Here is a 15,176-nt window from a genome sequence, read left to right as displayed (position 1 = left end):
TTCTTGGGCGGTAAACTCCCGAAACAAAGCCTAAACCGACCCTTGTGTTATGCTACTGCCTTAGACTCATTTTTATGTGTATTAGGGACAAGAAAACAACCAAGAAACACAAACACATGGGAGTTCACGGCCCAAGAGGATCTTGGACCGTGAACTCCAATAAAAAGGATCAAAGGGTGCTTTTAAGGCACCTAAAACCCTAGACATTTACATGGAATTGTTCCCACTTAATTGAAGGACTAAAGCACATCAAAATCACCCCTTTAAGTGAGTTCACGGCCCTAATAAGGTTCTTGGGCCGTGAACATCCAACAAAGGAACCAAAGTTGCCTAAGGCCTTCATATGCTTGGAATAACAGTCTAGAACCTATACCATTTGTGCAAGAGACTTGAAAGCATCAAAAACACCCATACTTAAGAGTTTACGGCCGCAAACTCTAAGGGAAATGGCCTTAGGGCCGTAAACTCCTAAATGGAGTGTTTCTATGCCTTAAACCCTTCCAAGGACTTAACCACCAAGTTGGAATAATTCTAGGGATTATTTAACACCTTAAAACAACCAAAGACATTGAGTCTTGGAGTTTACGACCGTAAACTCAAGATTTTACAACCGTAAACTCCATGTGTGATGGTATATGGGGAGTAAACTCATATATGGGGTCCTTTGGAACGCTAAACACAAGTGCCTTGTCCCACAATAGCTTAGATGCAATCCTTAGGGCTTAAAACACTTATATAAAGTGTTTATTATGTCTAGGATGTCTTAACTTTATCAATTGGTAATTTAAGACTAATTGAGTGCATATATGTGTGATTATATGTTCATTAGGATCGTAGTGTGTGTACAAGTCCTCACTTGACACCTAACAATCCTACACTGTCCAGTTCATCCGAACCACCATCTACAGGTGAGTTCATACCCCTAATCAATGTTTTAAGTGATTTTAAATGCTTTAATGGGGGGGGGGGATACAAGTAGAAAACAACATGTTATTAAATCATCTATAGGTATTTTATAACTGTGTTTTCATTCAACAGATTTCACATACTACAAAATGTGATGCATGAAATGGTTTTCTATCTTTAAAATACTTTGTTATCAGATGTATTACTTTTGAAATGTTTATCAAAATGACATCAAGTCACTTTTATATTTGTTCAAAACCCTTAGATGTCTTACAAAACCATTTTACATTCTTGAATTAAACTATGCATATACACTTATATTCTTATATATGTATTAATGTTATAGTTTACAGCTTTCATCTAGTTTCTCACACCCTTGAGTAGTAAGAGTGTATAAACCTACTTCAACAACCAATTACCTTTCAGTAAATTATCGTAGGGATAATTTGGAGATATCAAACATTATTCCTATTACAAGGAATCACACAAGAGTCAGTTCATTCATGAGTCTACACCAGTACATTACCTGATACATGAGTACATATACATATGCTTACCTGATACATGAATATGTCTACATATACTTACCTGATACATGAACACACTTACATGAATACCATACACGAACAACGTTACGTAGGTGCATTATCCTGTATTCACTTACCTGGATACTTGTATCTCAATTTGTGAGGATGATTTATTAGTATTTTCGGTACAAATTATCTTTCTTATCCCCGTCCAATGGGATATCTCGGCGGGACTAACCATTCCGAATCCCATCTGATTAACACCAGTGGTAGATGACCATCTACGGAGGTCTAAGGTTATCATTTATATTAGGAAGATTTATTCGTACCTTCTGTGTAAATTTTCCTGCCTATCCCTGTTCGATGGAATGTCTAGACGGGACTAACCATTCTGGAACCCAGCTGTTAGCAACACTGGTTTATGAACATCTACGGATGTCTAAGGTTATCACTTATTATAGATAGATTGATATCGGAACTAACCATTCCTCCATCATGCTGTTGCAACAGAGGATGAGATGAAAATCTTCGGATGATCATTAGGTTACCACTTGTATTAGGAGTCGGCTACGGGACTAACCCTTCCTCCAACCTGCTGCTGCTACAGAGGACAATTGGACCATCTTCGAAGGTTCATTAGGTTATTCATATTGCTTATTGCGATGGCGTGTTAGTCCTGGTATCCAGGGATAACACTTACATGGTTATATTTTCCTAATTACTTTATTTTGTGATATATTCACATAAATGATGAGTTTAGACTAATTACTGTTAGTAGTAGTCAAAAAGAAGGAAAAACTATTATTTTACTTACAAAACATTCGGGTCTTGATAGAAGACTACATTGTATAAACAAAACATTCGGGTCATGGTAGAAGACTACATTGTCATAACAAAACATTCGGGTCTTGGTAGAAGACTACATCTCAAACTGATAGAAAATAAGGGATTTTCTAGGGCTTTTCATACTTACATCAACACTTTCATTTCAAGGTTTACATGACTTTTAAAACAGCTTTTAGTAAGCAAGACAATGACACTTAAATACTTATGAATTCACCAACTTTAAAGCTGATACTCTCTTTCAAAATAACTTGTATTCTCAGGTCATCAGTAGACAGGTACGGTGGCCAGGTTTTGAGAAGACGGAGCAGACAAGTCTTGTCTTTTATTTTGATTGTATATTTTTGGTGTCTTATTACAGTGAAAGAACACACATGTATTAAAACTTTACTTATAATGCAATGGATGATGTTGTTGCTTGTTTACTATTTTACATTGTTGTGATATTGTACATGACGTCCTCCACCCCTGAACGTTTCCGCCGTTCGTGGTTTTGGGGTGTGACAGATTGGTATCAGAGCATTGTTTATAGTGAATATAGTATATCAACCCATAAAAGATATACTAACTATAAATACATGGGGATTAAAACACTCTGTCTAAGAGTTATACTTTTAAATAATAAAATATTTAAGTAAGTATACGTGCCTGCATTCATATTAAAATCAGTGTCACAACGACAAGAACAAAAGTATTACGATTGTTGAATATCACAAGTAAGCCTGGGGATATATGGTCAGTCTTGGGAATGACATAGCCTGATCAACTATGCTGGTCCGAGGAGTGATTAACATATGCCCAAGAATGGTTGTGATGTGGCAACAAGTCTAAAAACTTACCAACACAACCATAAAGAAATACCATAGGGGTATTTGGTCTTACTGTAATTATCATAGTTAGTTCGTCCATTTTAGCTATTTCTTATATCCTTTTTCTCGCATAGATTAAAATGGCTGGATTTCACCATGGCGATCCGTACTTCCCAAACCAAGGCAATGCTGGTTGGCTAGAGGTAGAACCAGAAGATGATCACCCAATCCCTTTGGATGATAACCATGCTGAGGGTTTTTCCGATAGTTCTGACTCAGAGCCTGAAGTCAACAACGTACCCCCAACTGCTCAAAACCCAAACCTGAACCCCCGTCCCGCGTTTCAAGGACCCACGCCTCTGTGGGCCACTACGTTGGCTAGATGGAGCCAGGAACAAGGTCAGCCCATTCCCTACAATGGAGACCGAAGTTTCTACAACCTCATTGAAGGAGGTTCTGCTGATAGGGTCCTACCCATCATGGTTTGTAGAATTTCCAGAAACAAGATACTGGGTCAAGCAACTATTGACCGGGTCGTGGAGATTGAAGCCAACTCTGGCGTTAACACTGTCCACATTCGCCAACTAGAGTCTGCTCATGAAAGGACTTTGGTCCGCAATGCAAATCTGCAGAGGGAACTTGCCGAAACTCGAGCTGAAGTCAGGGAACTTCGAGCTCAGCAAGTGAGAGCTGACAGGCGTATGAGGGACATGGAACGTCTACTGTCGGGATCGAGAACTCATGCTAGCAGTTCTCATCGCCGATAGAATCTCGTCGACTCATATTTTGGATATAACCTAGTTTATGTAAAACTTTGGTCTAATTTCCTATCTTTATAAATCTTAGACCTGTTAGGTCTTGATCTAGTCTTAATTCTGTCAAAATTTTCCATCTTGGTTGATGTAAGGCCTACTTCTAGGCCATTTTCCCGAACTTGTTACATCTGTGATTCCAGTATTATTGACAGATATTTAATCTTATGGAAATTATTATCCAAATGTTGTCATCTTCATTTAGTCATACTATTCCTTCTGTTGTTGGGCTATGGGGAGTTAGTCCATGAGTCACATTCATTAATCATTTATTCTTATCCATGTCGTCATCTTTTAAACGTATAGTTAAAGATGCCGCCACACAGAAATCCCAGGCGTAATCCAAACAACGAAGCACCGATACCACCACCTCCACCTCCACCTGAACCTCTTCAACCACCTAATCCGTTCGATGCCAATATGTTCCAGGAAGCTTTCACAGCAGCAGTTGCAGCTGCTGTGTCAGCAATCAACGCTCCTGCCCTAATGGATCAGGAACAAGTGCACCTCCCTCGAACCACGGCGAAAGCCATGGACACCCTCGAGAATGCACCTACAAGGACTTCACGAAAGCCAAACCCCGCAGCTTCAATGGAACTGGGGGTGTTATGGTGTTGAGACAATGGATTGAAAAGATGGAATCCGTCTTTGAAATCTGTGCTTGCCAGGAGGGAAACAAGGTCAAGTTTGCAGCTTGTACCTTCTCTGACAGAGCACTAACATGGTGGAATAGCCATGTTAACTATCTGACCTTGGTGGTGGCGTATTCCATTAGCTGGGAAAAGTTGAAAGACATGCTGATGAAAGAATACTGTCCTCGAGGCGAAGTACAGAAACTCGAGCAGGAATTCTGGGGTCTTCAAATGGTTGGATCCGACATCACGACCTACATAAATAGGTTCTGTGATCTGGAAAACCTATGCCCTGATATGGTTGCTCTTGAGAGCAAAAAGACAGAGAGATACATCTGGGGACTGTCGCCCCAGATCCAGTCAAGTGTGATCGCTTCCAGGCCTATTACCTTCGATAGCGCCAAGGAACTGGCACAATCTCTCATCGATCACCGAAAACCTCAGAACCCAACAATCCCTACACCCGTACCCCAAAAGTCCAACCCCGACAACAACAAGAAAGGGTGGTCTAAGAGGAAAAGGGGGGCTTCGCAAGGATCCTCCAAGAGACAACAACTTGTGTCAATCAATGTTGCCACAGTGACTCCCATTGTCCCTGCGAACCCCTTACCAACAAAAACTTATGCTGGAACCCTTCCGAAGTGCACCAAGTGCAACTTCCACCACCACGGACCTTGCAAGGAGATGTAGTGCTCTAACTGCAACAGGAAGGGACACACAGTCTGTTTCTGCAAGACTCCAACAACTCAGGCCGCCCAGGTTCCTAACGTCGGTATGAGCCAAACTTGCTACGGTTGTGGCGAGGTGGGCACTACAAGAGGAACTGCCCTAAAGTAGAATTGGATTGAGGGGTAGGAAGAGTTATGGCCCTAGGCCACGAGGAAGTGGTAGCTGATCCTACGATAGTTACTAGTACGTTTCTCCTCAATAACTCATATGCTTGCATACTTTTTGATAGTGGATCAGAGAAAAGTTTTGTAAGTCACAAATTTGCACACCTGCTTAAACAAAAACCATGTGCATTAGATAATTCATTCACGGTAGAAATGGTGAACGGGAAAACGGAGAGTACAAACTGCATATACGTAGGTTGTACCTTAACTTTAGATAACCATACTTTCAAGATAGATCTCATGCCAGTCCCAATTAAATGTTTCGATGTTATAATCGGCATGGATTGGTTGAGTCTTCTTCGCGCCGACATCATGTGCTTTGAAAAAGCAGTTCGTCTTAACCTTCCTAACAACGAAACCTTAGTTATCTATCGCGACAAACCTAGTACGAGCCTTCACATCATTTCGTGCATTCAAGCCCAGAAGTGCTTGCGAAAGGAATATCATGCATTCCTCGCACACGTCGTCGATACCAGTCAAGAACTGAAAGACATCCAGAACATCCCAGAAGTACGCAACTTCCCGAAATCTTCCCAGAAGAACTTCCCGGTTTACCACCGCAACGCCAAGTCGAGTTTAGAATCGACTTAGTGCCAGGAGCTACCCCAGTAGCCAAATCTCCTTATCGTCTGGCACCGGCCGAGATGCAGGAACTTTCCAGTCAACTTAACGAACTTCTCAAGAAGGGATTCATTCGACCAAGCTTCTCGCCATGGGGAGCACCGGTCTTATTCGTCAAGAAGAAAGATGGATCGTTTCGCATGTGCATCGACTATAGAGAACTCAACAAACTTACCATTAAAAATCGTTATCCCTTGCCCCGCATTGACGATTTATTTGATCAACTTCAAGGAGCCAACTACTTCTCGAAGATAGATCTGCGATCCGGATATCACCAACTACGAGTATTAGAGGAGGATGTTCCCAAGACAGCCTTCCGAACTCGTTATGGGCACTATGAGTTTGGAGTGATGCCATTCGGATTAACTAACACGCCCGCAGTATTCATGGATCTGATGAATAGGGTGTGTCGTCCTTACTTGGATCAGTTCGTCATCGTCTTCATCAATGACATACTCATCTACTCTCGAAGTAAGGAGGAGCATAGTCATCATCTCCGTATAGTCTTAGAAACATTGCGAGCGGAGAAGCTCTATGTGAAGTTCTCCAAATGTGAATTTTGGATTCGAAGAGAATTTTTGGGCCATGTTGTTAGCGAAGAGGGAATACACGTGGACCCCTTCAAAATCAAGGCCATTGAGAACTGGTTAGCATCGAAGACACCTACAGAAATTCGTCAATTTCTAGGTCTCGCTGGCTACTATCACAGGTTCATTCAGAACTTCTCCAGCATAGCAAAACCTCTGACGACCCTGACCCAGAAAGGCGTGGCCTTCGACTGGGAAGAGAAGTAGGAAAGAGCGTTCCAAATGCTCAAACGAGCCTTGTGCACTGCCCCGATACTATCCCTCCCCAAAGGGATATAAGTCTTCATTGTCTATTGCGATGCATCCAATCAAGGACTCGGATGTGTGCTGATGCAGCGAGGTAAAGTCATAGCCTATGCCTCGAGATAGCTGAAGACACATGAGGTTAACTATACCACCCACAATCTTGAGCTAGGAGCAGTTGTGTTTGCTCTAAAGATCTGGCGACACTACCTGTATGGTACAAAAAGCACGATCTTTACAGACCATAAGAGTCTACAACACATTTTCGACCAGAAAGAGCTCAACATGAGACAACAACGGTGGGTCGAGCTACTTAGTGATTACGAGTGCGAAATTCGTTATCATCCGGGTAAAGCCAATGTAGTAGCCGACGCCCTAAGTCGGAAAGAATATACTGGTCGAAGGGTCAAATCTTTGACTCTAACTATCCATTCACACTTGTCCACGCAAATGAAGGAGGCTCAGCTCGATGCTTTGAAACCTGAAAACGTGGCTGGTGAATCCCTTAGAGGAATGGATAAGAACTTGGAAGTCAAGGGTGGCGGAGCCTTGTACCTCATGGATCGGATCTGGACACCGAAACACGGTGGCTTCAGAGACTTGGTCATGACGGAAGCTCACAACACTCGTTATTCCGTCCACCCGGGTTCGGATAAGATGTATCTGGATCTTAAAAAGTTATACTGGTGGCCTAACATGAAAGCAGACATTGCTACCTTCGTGAGTAAATGCCTTACTTGCGCAAAGGTCAAGGTCGAATACCAGAAACCCTCCGGTCTTCAACAACAATCGGAGATACCAGAATGGAAGTGGGAGCGGATCACTATGGACTTGATTCCATATGGGTCATCGTCGATAGATTGACCAAGTCTGCACACTTCCTACCGATCAAAGAAACAGACAAGATGGAGAAACCCACACGAACTTACATTAGGGAGATTGTAAGGTTGCACGGTGTTCCTTTATCTATCATCTCGGACAGAGATAGTAGATTCACTTCGAGGTTCTGGCAGTCATTACAAAGTTCCCTAGGAACTAGGCTGGACATGAGTACAGCCTACCATCCACAGACCGACGGGCAAAGTGAGAGGACTATCCAAACCTTAGAAGATATGTTGCGTGCCTATGTGATTGAATTTGGAAAAGCTTGGGATACCCATTTACCCCTTGTCGAATTTTCCTACAACAACAGTTATCACACGAGCATAAAGGCAGCTCCATTCGAGGCCCTCTATGGCCGAAAGTGCAGATCCCCTCTGTGCTGGGCTGAGGTGGGTGATACCCAGTTAGCTAAGGGACGATTTCCCGAAAGCACTCTCACGGGTCCGGAGATCATTCGGGAAACAACAGAGAAAATCGTTCAAATTCGTGAACGATTGAAAGCCTCTAGAGACGGACATAAAAGCTACGCTGACAAGCGAAGGAAACCATTGGAAATCCAGGTGCGTGACCGAGTCCTACTGATGGTCTCACCCTGGAAGGGCTTGATACGCTTTGGAAAGCGTGGGAAACTCAATCCAAGATACATAGGGCCTTTCGAGATTCTCACGAGAATCGGCCCTGTAGCTTACAAACTCAATCTACCACACGAACTCAGTAACGTACATCCTACCTTCCACGTCTCGAACTTCAAAAAGTGTCTGTCCGAAGAGACTCTTGTTATCCCACTCGACGAGATCGAGATCAACGAGAGCCTCAACTTCCTGGAGGAACCAGTACAAATCATGGACCGAGAGGTCAAGCAAACAAAGGAGAGTCGTATCCCAATAGTGAAGGTGTGCTGGAACGCAAAGCGTGGACCTGAATTCACTTGGGAATGAGAGGATCAGATGAAACTGAAATACCCTCATCTTTTCGCTTAGTTATGTGTAATTTCTTATTTGCTTAAATTCTAATTTCAGGACGAAATTCCTTCTAACGGGGGGATGATGTGACAACCCGAAATTTCCATTATGTACAAACTATATCACTTCAATAGAAGTTATAGCAGTCATAGTCAATTTTCAGACTTTTTCGTGTAAGAGACTTGAAAGCATCAAAAACACCCATCCTTAAGAGTTTACAGCCGCAAACTCTAAGGGAAATGGCCTTAGGGCCGTAAACTCCTAAATGGAGTGTTTCTATGCCTTAAACCCTTCCAAGGACTTAACCACCAAGTTGGAATGATTCTAGGGATTATTTAACACCTTAAAACAACCAACGACATTGAGTCTTGGAGTTTACGACCGTAAACTCAAGAGTTTACAACCGTAAACTCCATGTGTGATGGTATATGGGGAGTAAACTCATATATGGGGTCCTTTGGAAAGCTAAACACAAGTACCTTGTCCCACAATAGCTTAGATGCAATCCTTAGGGCTTAAAACACTTATATAACGTGTTTATTATGTCTAGGATGTCTTAACTTTATCAATTGGTAATTTAAGACTAATTGAGTGCATATATGTGTGATTATATGTTCATTAGGATCGTAGTGTGTGTACAAGTCCTCACTTGACACCTAACAATCCTACGCTGTCCAGTTCATCCGAACCACCATCTACAGGTGAGTTCATACCCCTAATGAATGTTTTAAATGATTTTAAATGCTTTAATGGGGGGGGGGGATACAAGTAGAAATCAACATGTTATTAAATCATCTATAGGTATTTTATAACTGTGTTTTCATTCAACAGATTTCACATACTACAAAATGTGATGCATGAAATGGTTTTCTATCTTTAAAATACTTTGTTATCAGATGTATTACTTTTGAAATGTTTATCAAAATGACATCAAGTCACTTTTATATTTGTTCAAAACCCTTAGATGTCTTACAAAACCATTTTACATTCTTGAATTAAACTATGCATATACACTTATATTCTTATATATGTATTAATGTTATAGTTTACAGCTTTCATCTAGTTTCTCACACCCTTGAGTAGTAAGAGTGTATAAACCTACTTGAACAACCAATTACCTTTCAGTAAATTATCGTAGGGATAATTTGGAGATATCAAACATTATTCCTATTACAAGGAATCACACAAGAGTCAGTTCATTCATGAGTCTACACTAGTACATTACCTGATACATGAGTACATATACATATGCTTACCTGATACATGAATATGTCTACATATACTTACCTGATACATGAACACACTTACATGAATACCATACACGAACACCGTTACGTAGGTGCATTATCCTGTATTCACTTACCTGGATACTTGTATCTCAATTTGTGAGGATGATTTATTAGTATTTTCGGTACAAATTATCTTTCTTATCCCCGTCCAATGGGATATCTCGGCGGGACTAACCATTCCGAATCCCATCTGATTAACACCAGTGGTAGATGACCATCTACGGAGGTCTAAGGTTATCATTTATATTAGGAAGATTTATTCGTACCTTCTGTGTAAATTTTCCTGCCTATCCCTGTTCGATGGAATGTCTAGACGGGACTAACCATTCTGGAACCCAGCTGTTAGCAACACTGGTTTATGAACATCTACGGATGTCTAAGGTTATCACTTATTATAGATAGATTGATATCGGAACTAACCATTCCTCCATCATGCTGTTGCAACAGAGGATGAGATGAAAATCTTCGGATGATCATTAGGTTACCACTTGTATTAGGAGTCGGCTACGGGACTAACCCTTCCTCCAACCTGCTGCTGCTACAGAGGACAATTGGACCATCTTCGGAGGTTCATTAGGTTATTCATATTGCTTATTGCGATGGCGTGTTAGTCCTGGTATCCAGGGATAACACTTACATGGTTATATTTTCCTAATTACTTTATTTTGTGATATATTCACATAAATGATGAGTTTAGACTAATTACTGTTAGTAGTAGTCAAAAAGAAGGAAAAACTATTATTTTACTTACAAAACATTCGGGTCTTGATAGAAGACTACATTGTATAAACAAAACATTCGGGTCATGGTAGAAGACTACATTGTCATAACAAAACATTCGGGTCTTGGTAGAAGACTACATCTCAAACTGATAGAAAATAAGGGATTTTCTAGGGCTTTTCATACTTACATCAACACTTTCATTTCAAGGTTTACATGACTTTTAAAACAGCTTTTAGTAAGCAAGACAATGACACTTAAATACTTATGAATTCACCAACTTTAAAGCCGATACTCTCTTTCAAAATAACTTGTATTCTCAGGTCATCAGTAGACAGGTACGGTGGCCAGGTTTTGAGAAGACGGAGCAGACAAGTCTTGTCTTTTATTTTGATTGTATATTTTTGGTGTCTTATTACAGTGAAAGAACACACATGTATTAAAACTTTACTTATAATGCAATGGATGATGTTGTTGCTTGTTTACTATTTTACATTGTTGTGATATTGTACATGACGTCCTCCACCCCTGAACGTTTCCGCCGTTCGTGGTTTTGGGGTGTGACTCTTCGGGGGTTCCTCAGCAATTCATGTCAAATAAGGCAACCATGTGCGGGATGGAGTACTGCTGGTGAGCACACAGTTTAAATAAACACCTACAGGTTGCGAGTCTGCTAGCGTTCCACTGGACTGTCTAGAATAGTCCGTGGTCGTCATCTATACTCTGCCAGATGACTGGATCATCAATAACATCTATATCAAGGCATCTCATTATTTTATTTGGTCACACAACAACTATTACATCTACCCATGTTTTACCCAACACGTTTTGTAGTTATAAAATACATATACAGTTAAAATCATTTAAAACGTGTATAAAAATATTTCACACAACATAGACAGCAAGTATTCAGACAATATGCACACATATCACGTAATTTATATTAAATACTTCATATATACGTGTAAGATGAAAGGGACCATGCACTCACCTGATAAGGTGGTGAATCCGAACTCAGACAATGCTTCGCTTCTTAAAAAATAATTTCCTTCAACGAAACCTAGTATTATTACCACTAGAGTTAGTCTATTATTCGCCGAGACTAATTAATAGTCTAGCTATTATTACCATTATATAAGCATTAAAAAATACTTATATAACCCATAATGATAGCCCAAGTACTTATTATAAGTTCCTAATAACGTTACTATAATTAAACAAAAGCTATATTAAAAATAGCGTAGGCGTAGCTGACTAACAACGGGTTTTATAGAAAACCGGGCCTTGCTTGGAGCAGCGTTCCTGATCCGAAAAGCTCTTCTTCTCGGAGCCGTCGAGCACTCCGGGGCTTCTGCCTCATGCTTGGGAGGTTCCCTAGGCTTTTCGGGGGGTTTCGGGGCTAGAGAGAGGTTCTAGAGAGAGAGAGAGAGAGAGAGTAAAGAGAAGAAAGAATGGGAAAGGTGTGAAGAAAATGAGGGTGAGAGAGGTTCTATTTATAGTGTGAAAAATGGCAAAACTTGGTGCCACATGTCAACATCTATTGGCAAGACTTGGGGAGAAAGCAATGGCCAAGATTGTGCCACATCACCCATTTTCGCACATCACACTTCCGACTTCTAAAATCCGTAACTTTCACATACGAACTCTGTTTTTGACACTCTTTATATCCACGTGTTGGTAAAAATAAATCTATAACTTTTATTTTGACTCCATCTGTGACAACCTGATACTTTTACACTGAGCTATCCACCCATATATCTAAAAATTCACTTGAATTTAGCATCTTTTAATAGTATGTTGAGCCCGCGCTAGTGTTTAAGGCTTAATATATCATAGATATGGACCTTAGGAAAGATTAGGAAGGGTGCTGCATCGCAAAAATCCAGCCAAATGCATCAAGAGAGGTGTGTGCGGCCGCACACTAGTGTGTGCAGCCAAGCCAGCCGCACACCCAGCAACAAACCCCTCCAGCCTCACACTCAACCCTATATAAATTAGAGGACCCCCTTCCATTCACTTTTGGCTGCATCCTTTCTTTCTCTATACTTTCTCTCTCTAGAAAACCACCCAAGAACACCTAGAAGACTCCCAAAACGTGAAGAACACCATCATTTTACTTGTCATAGAGGTGAAACACTTGAATCCAAGCCTCAAACTCACAATGTTATTCATGTTCTTCATCCTATGAAGGAGTGCGGCCGCACACCTTCATCAAGTGGCCGCACACACTCATTATACCCTCCAAAGTGAGAGTAAGGCCACAAAAATCGACACATGGGACTCGAATAAGGAGTGTACGGCCGCACACCCCTGTGTACGGCTGCACACACACCCTGTACGGCCGCATACTCTAGTGTGCAGCCCTACTCACAAGTCTGGCTGCATACCCCAGCCACACACTCACCTTTATGGCCCTACACACACCCTAATACTCATATTTGCCCTTAAACTTGCATAGATCATTGGGTATAAAACATGGGACATTTAGTCTTAGTGATTCCAAGCCCTTAAGAGGGATTTCCTATCATGTTTAGTCATGAGAACACCTTAGCTCTAACTTATATATGTGTCACCATATAATTAATAGGGGCTACGTGCGTTCAGAGCATCCGTTGACACTCGACACTCATACAAATCGCATACTCAAACCCTACAATAAAAGGTGAGTTCATACCCCTTAATGAATCTTTTCAACTGTTTTTACATGTTTTAGGGGGGGGATACAAGTCAAATGTACAACTTATGGAAATCAATCACATGTGATTTACAATTCATAGTACCAATCACATGTGAATTATCACCATTCTTTATAAAAGATCTCTACAATTTTTAAAACTACTATGAGAACAAAACTATTTTTAGAAAATATCTATATGCATTCTTTTCGTTAAATTGTTATTAAATTATTTTCAAACTGTGTCTAAGTTACTTTTCTTATAAAAATATATCCACATTAATATATTTATATAAGTAAGACTTGAAGGACTTAGGACCGATAGCTCGCCTTATTTCCTGTTCTTGTTTGATGTGGTCTTAGGGTATTTGTTATCCGTCCGACTGTCGTTGATTTCTTAGTTATATATCATGTATATTGGTGTTAGATATAAAAGTCTTCATCATATTCAATACCCTTGTTATACAAATGCCGAGAACCATACACACTAAGTTAACTATAATAGGTATAGTTAAGGCTACTACTACTCGTTACCTCTACTACTAAACACACTATAACCATTATTATTACAAGATGATACATGTATAAGAGAATGCTCTATGAACTATACAAAAGACTACTACTACTCTATAATACAAGAGAAAACACTAATCCAGAGTATAACACACTATCCCTCTTACATCCTATGACCAGGGCTTTCTAGAAGGAAGGCGACACTACATGTATAGATCTATATGGGGCAGACACTATTATATCCCGACTGTTAACTACAGTCCGAGCCGACCAGGCTCAGGGGTGGCACTACTTCACTACACTACGTATGACCGGGAAGGTCATCAGACTCTCTATTTTTCACACTATTGGTCACATAAAGGAATACACTTATATCCACATTAATACACTAAGACTAAAGTCTAAGCTAACATCCCGAAGTAAGTAAGTATCTATTACTAATGGAAGCTTGCACCACTACTACTGAAAGTAGGCATAACTTTACCTTATCCACACTACCTACTGGAGATTCACTACTATACTTTTACATCTAAAGGTTTTCAAGGATAAACTTACACGCAAATTAAAGGATTTCACTTACAATGTACTTTCTGGAAAATATAGGATTTTATAGGGTTTTCTACTACTTATAAACATAAATTACAGCTTTTCATACTATAAGTTTTAAAACATTTTATACATCAACACACTAAATTCTTATGAACTCACCAGCTTTATGCTGATACTCATTTTCAAAATAACTTGTATCCTCAGGTCAAAGATAGACAAGTACAGGTATAGCATTTTGGAGAAGATGGAGCATACAAGATCCATCTCTTAATTTTGTTATATTTTTGGGTGTCTATTGAAACTTTACAAACACGCTTGTAATTAAACTCACTATGTAAATGACATGGTTGTGGTTTTCTTGCTTTTACTATTATGCAATTGTGATGATACTGTACATGACGTACTCCACGCCGGAACGTATTCCGCCGTTATTGGTTTTGGGGTGTGACAGATTGGTATCAGAGCCATTGTTTATAGTGAATCAAGTATATCAACCCATAAAATATATACAAACTATAAACACTTTGGGACTAAAACACTCTGACCAAGAATATATACTTTTAAATACTAAAATATTTAATTAAGTATATACATATACATTCACCAATGCAAAGGATCAATATCATTCTAGAACAGAACAGAAGTATTAAAGATTGTTGAGCAGCATAATTAAGCTTAGAGACATATAGTCACATCTGGGTGGATGTAGCCTGA

Source organism: Lactuca serriola, chromosome 5 (genome assembly GCF_051521515.1).
Source record: "Lactuca serriola cultivar US96UC23 chromosome 5, Lser_US96UC23_V15, whole genome shotgun sequence".
Taxonomy (NCBI): domain Eukaryota; kingdom Viridiplantae; phylum Streptophyta; class Magnoliopsida; order Asterales; family Asteraceae; genus Lactuca; species Lactuca serriola.
Note: the sequence above shows the minus strand (reverse complement) of the source record.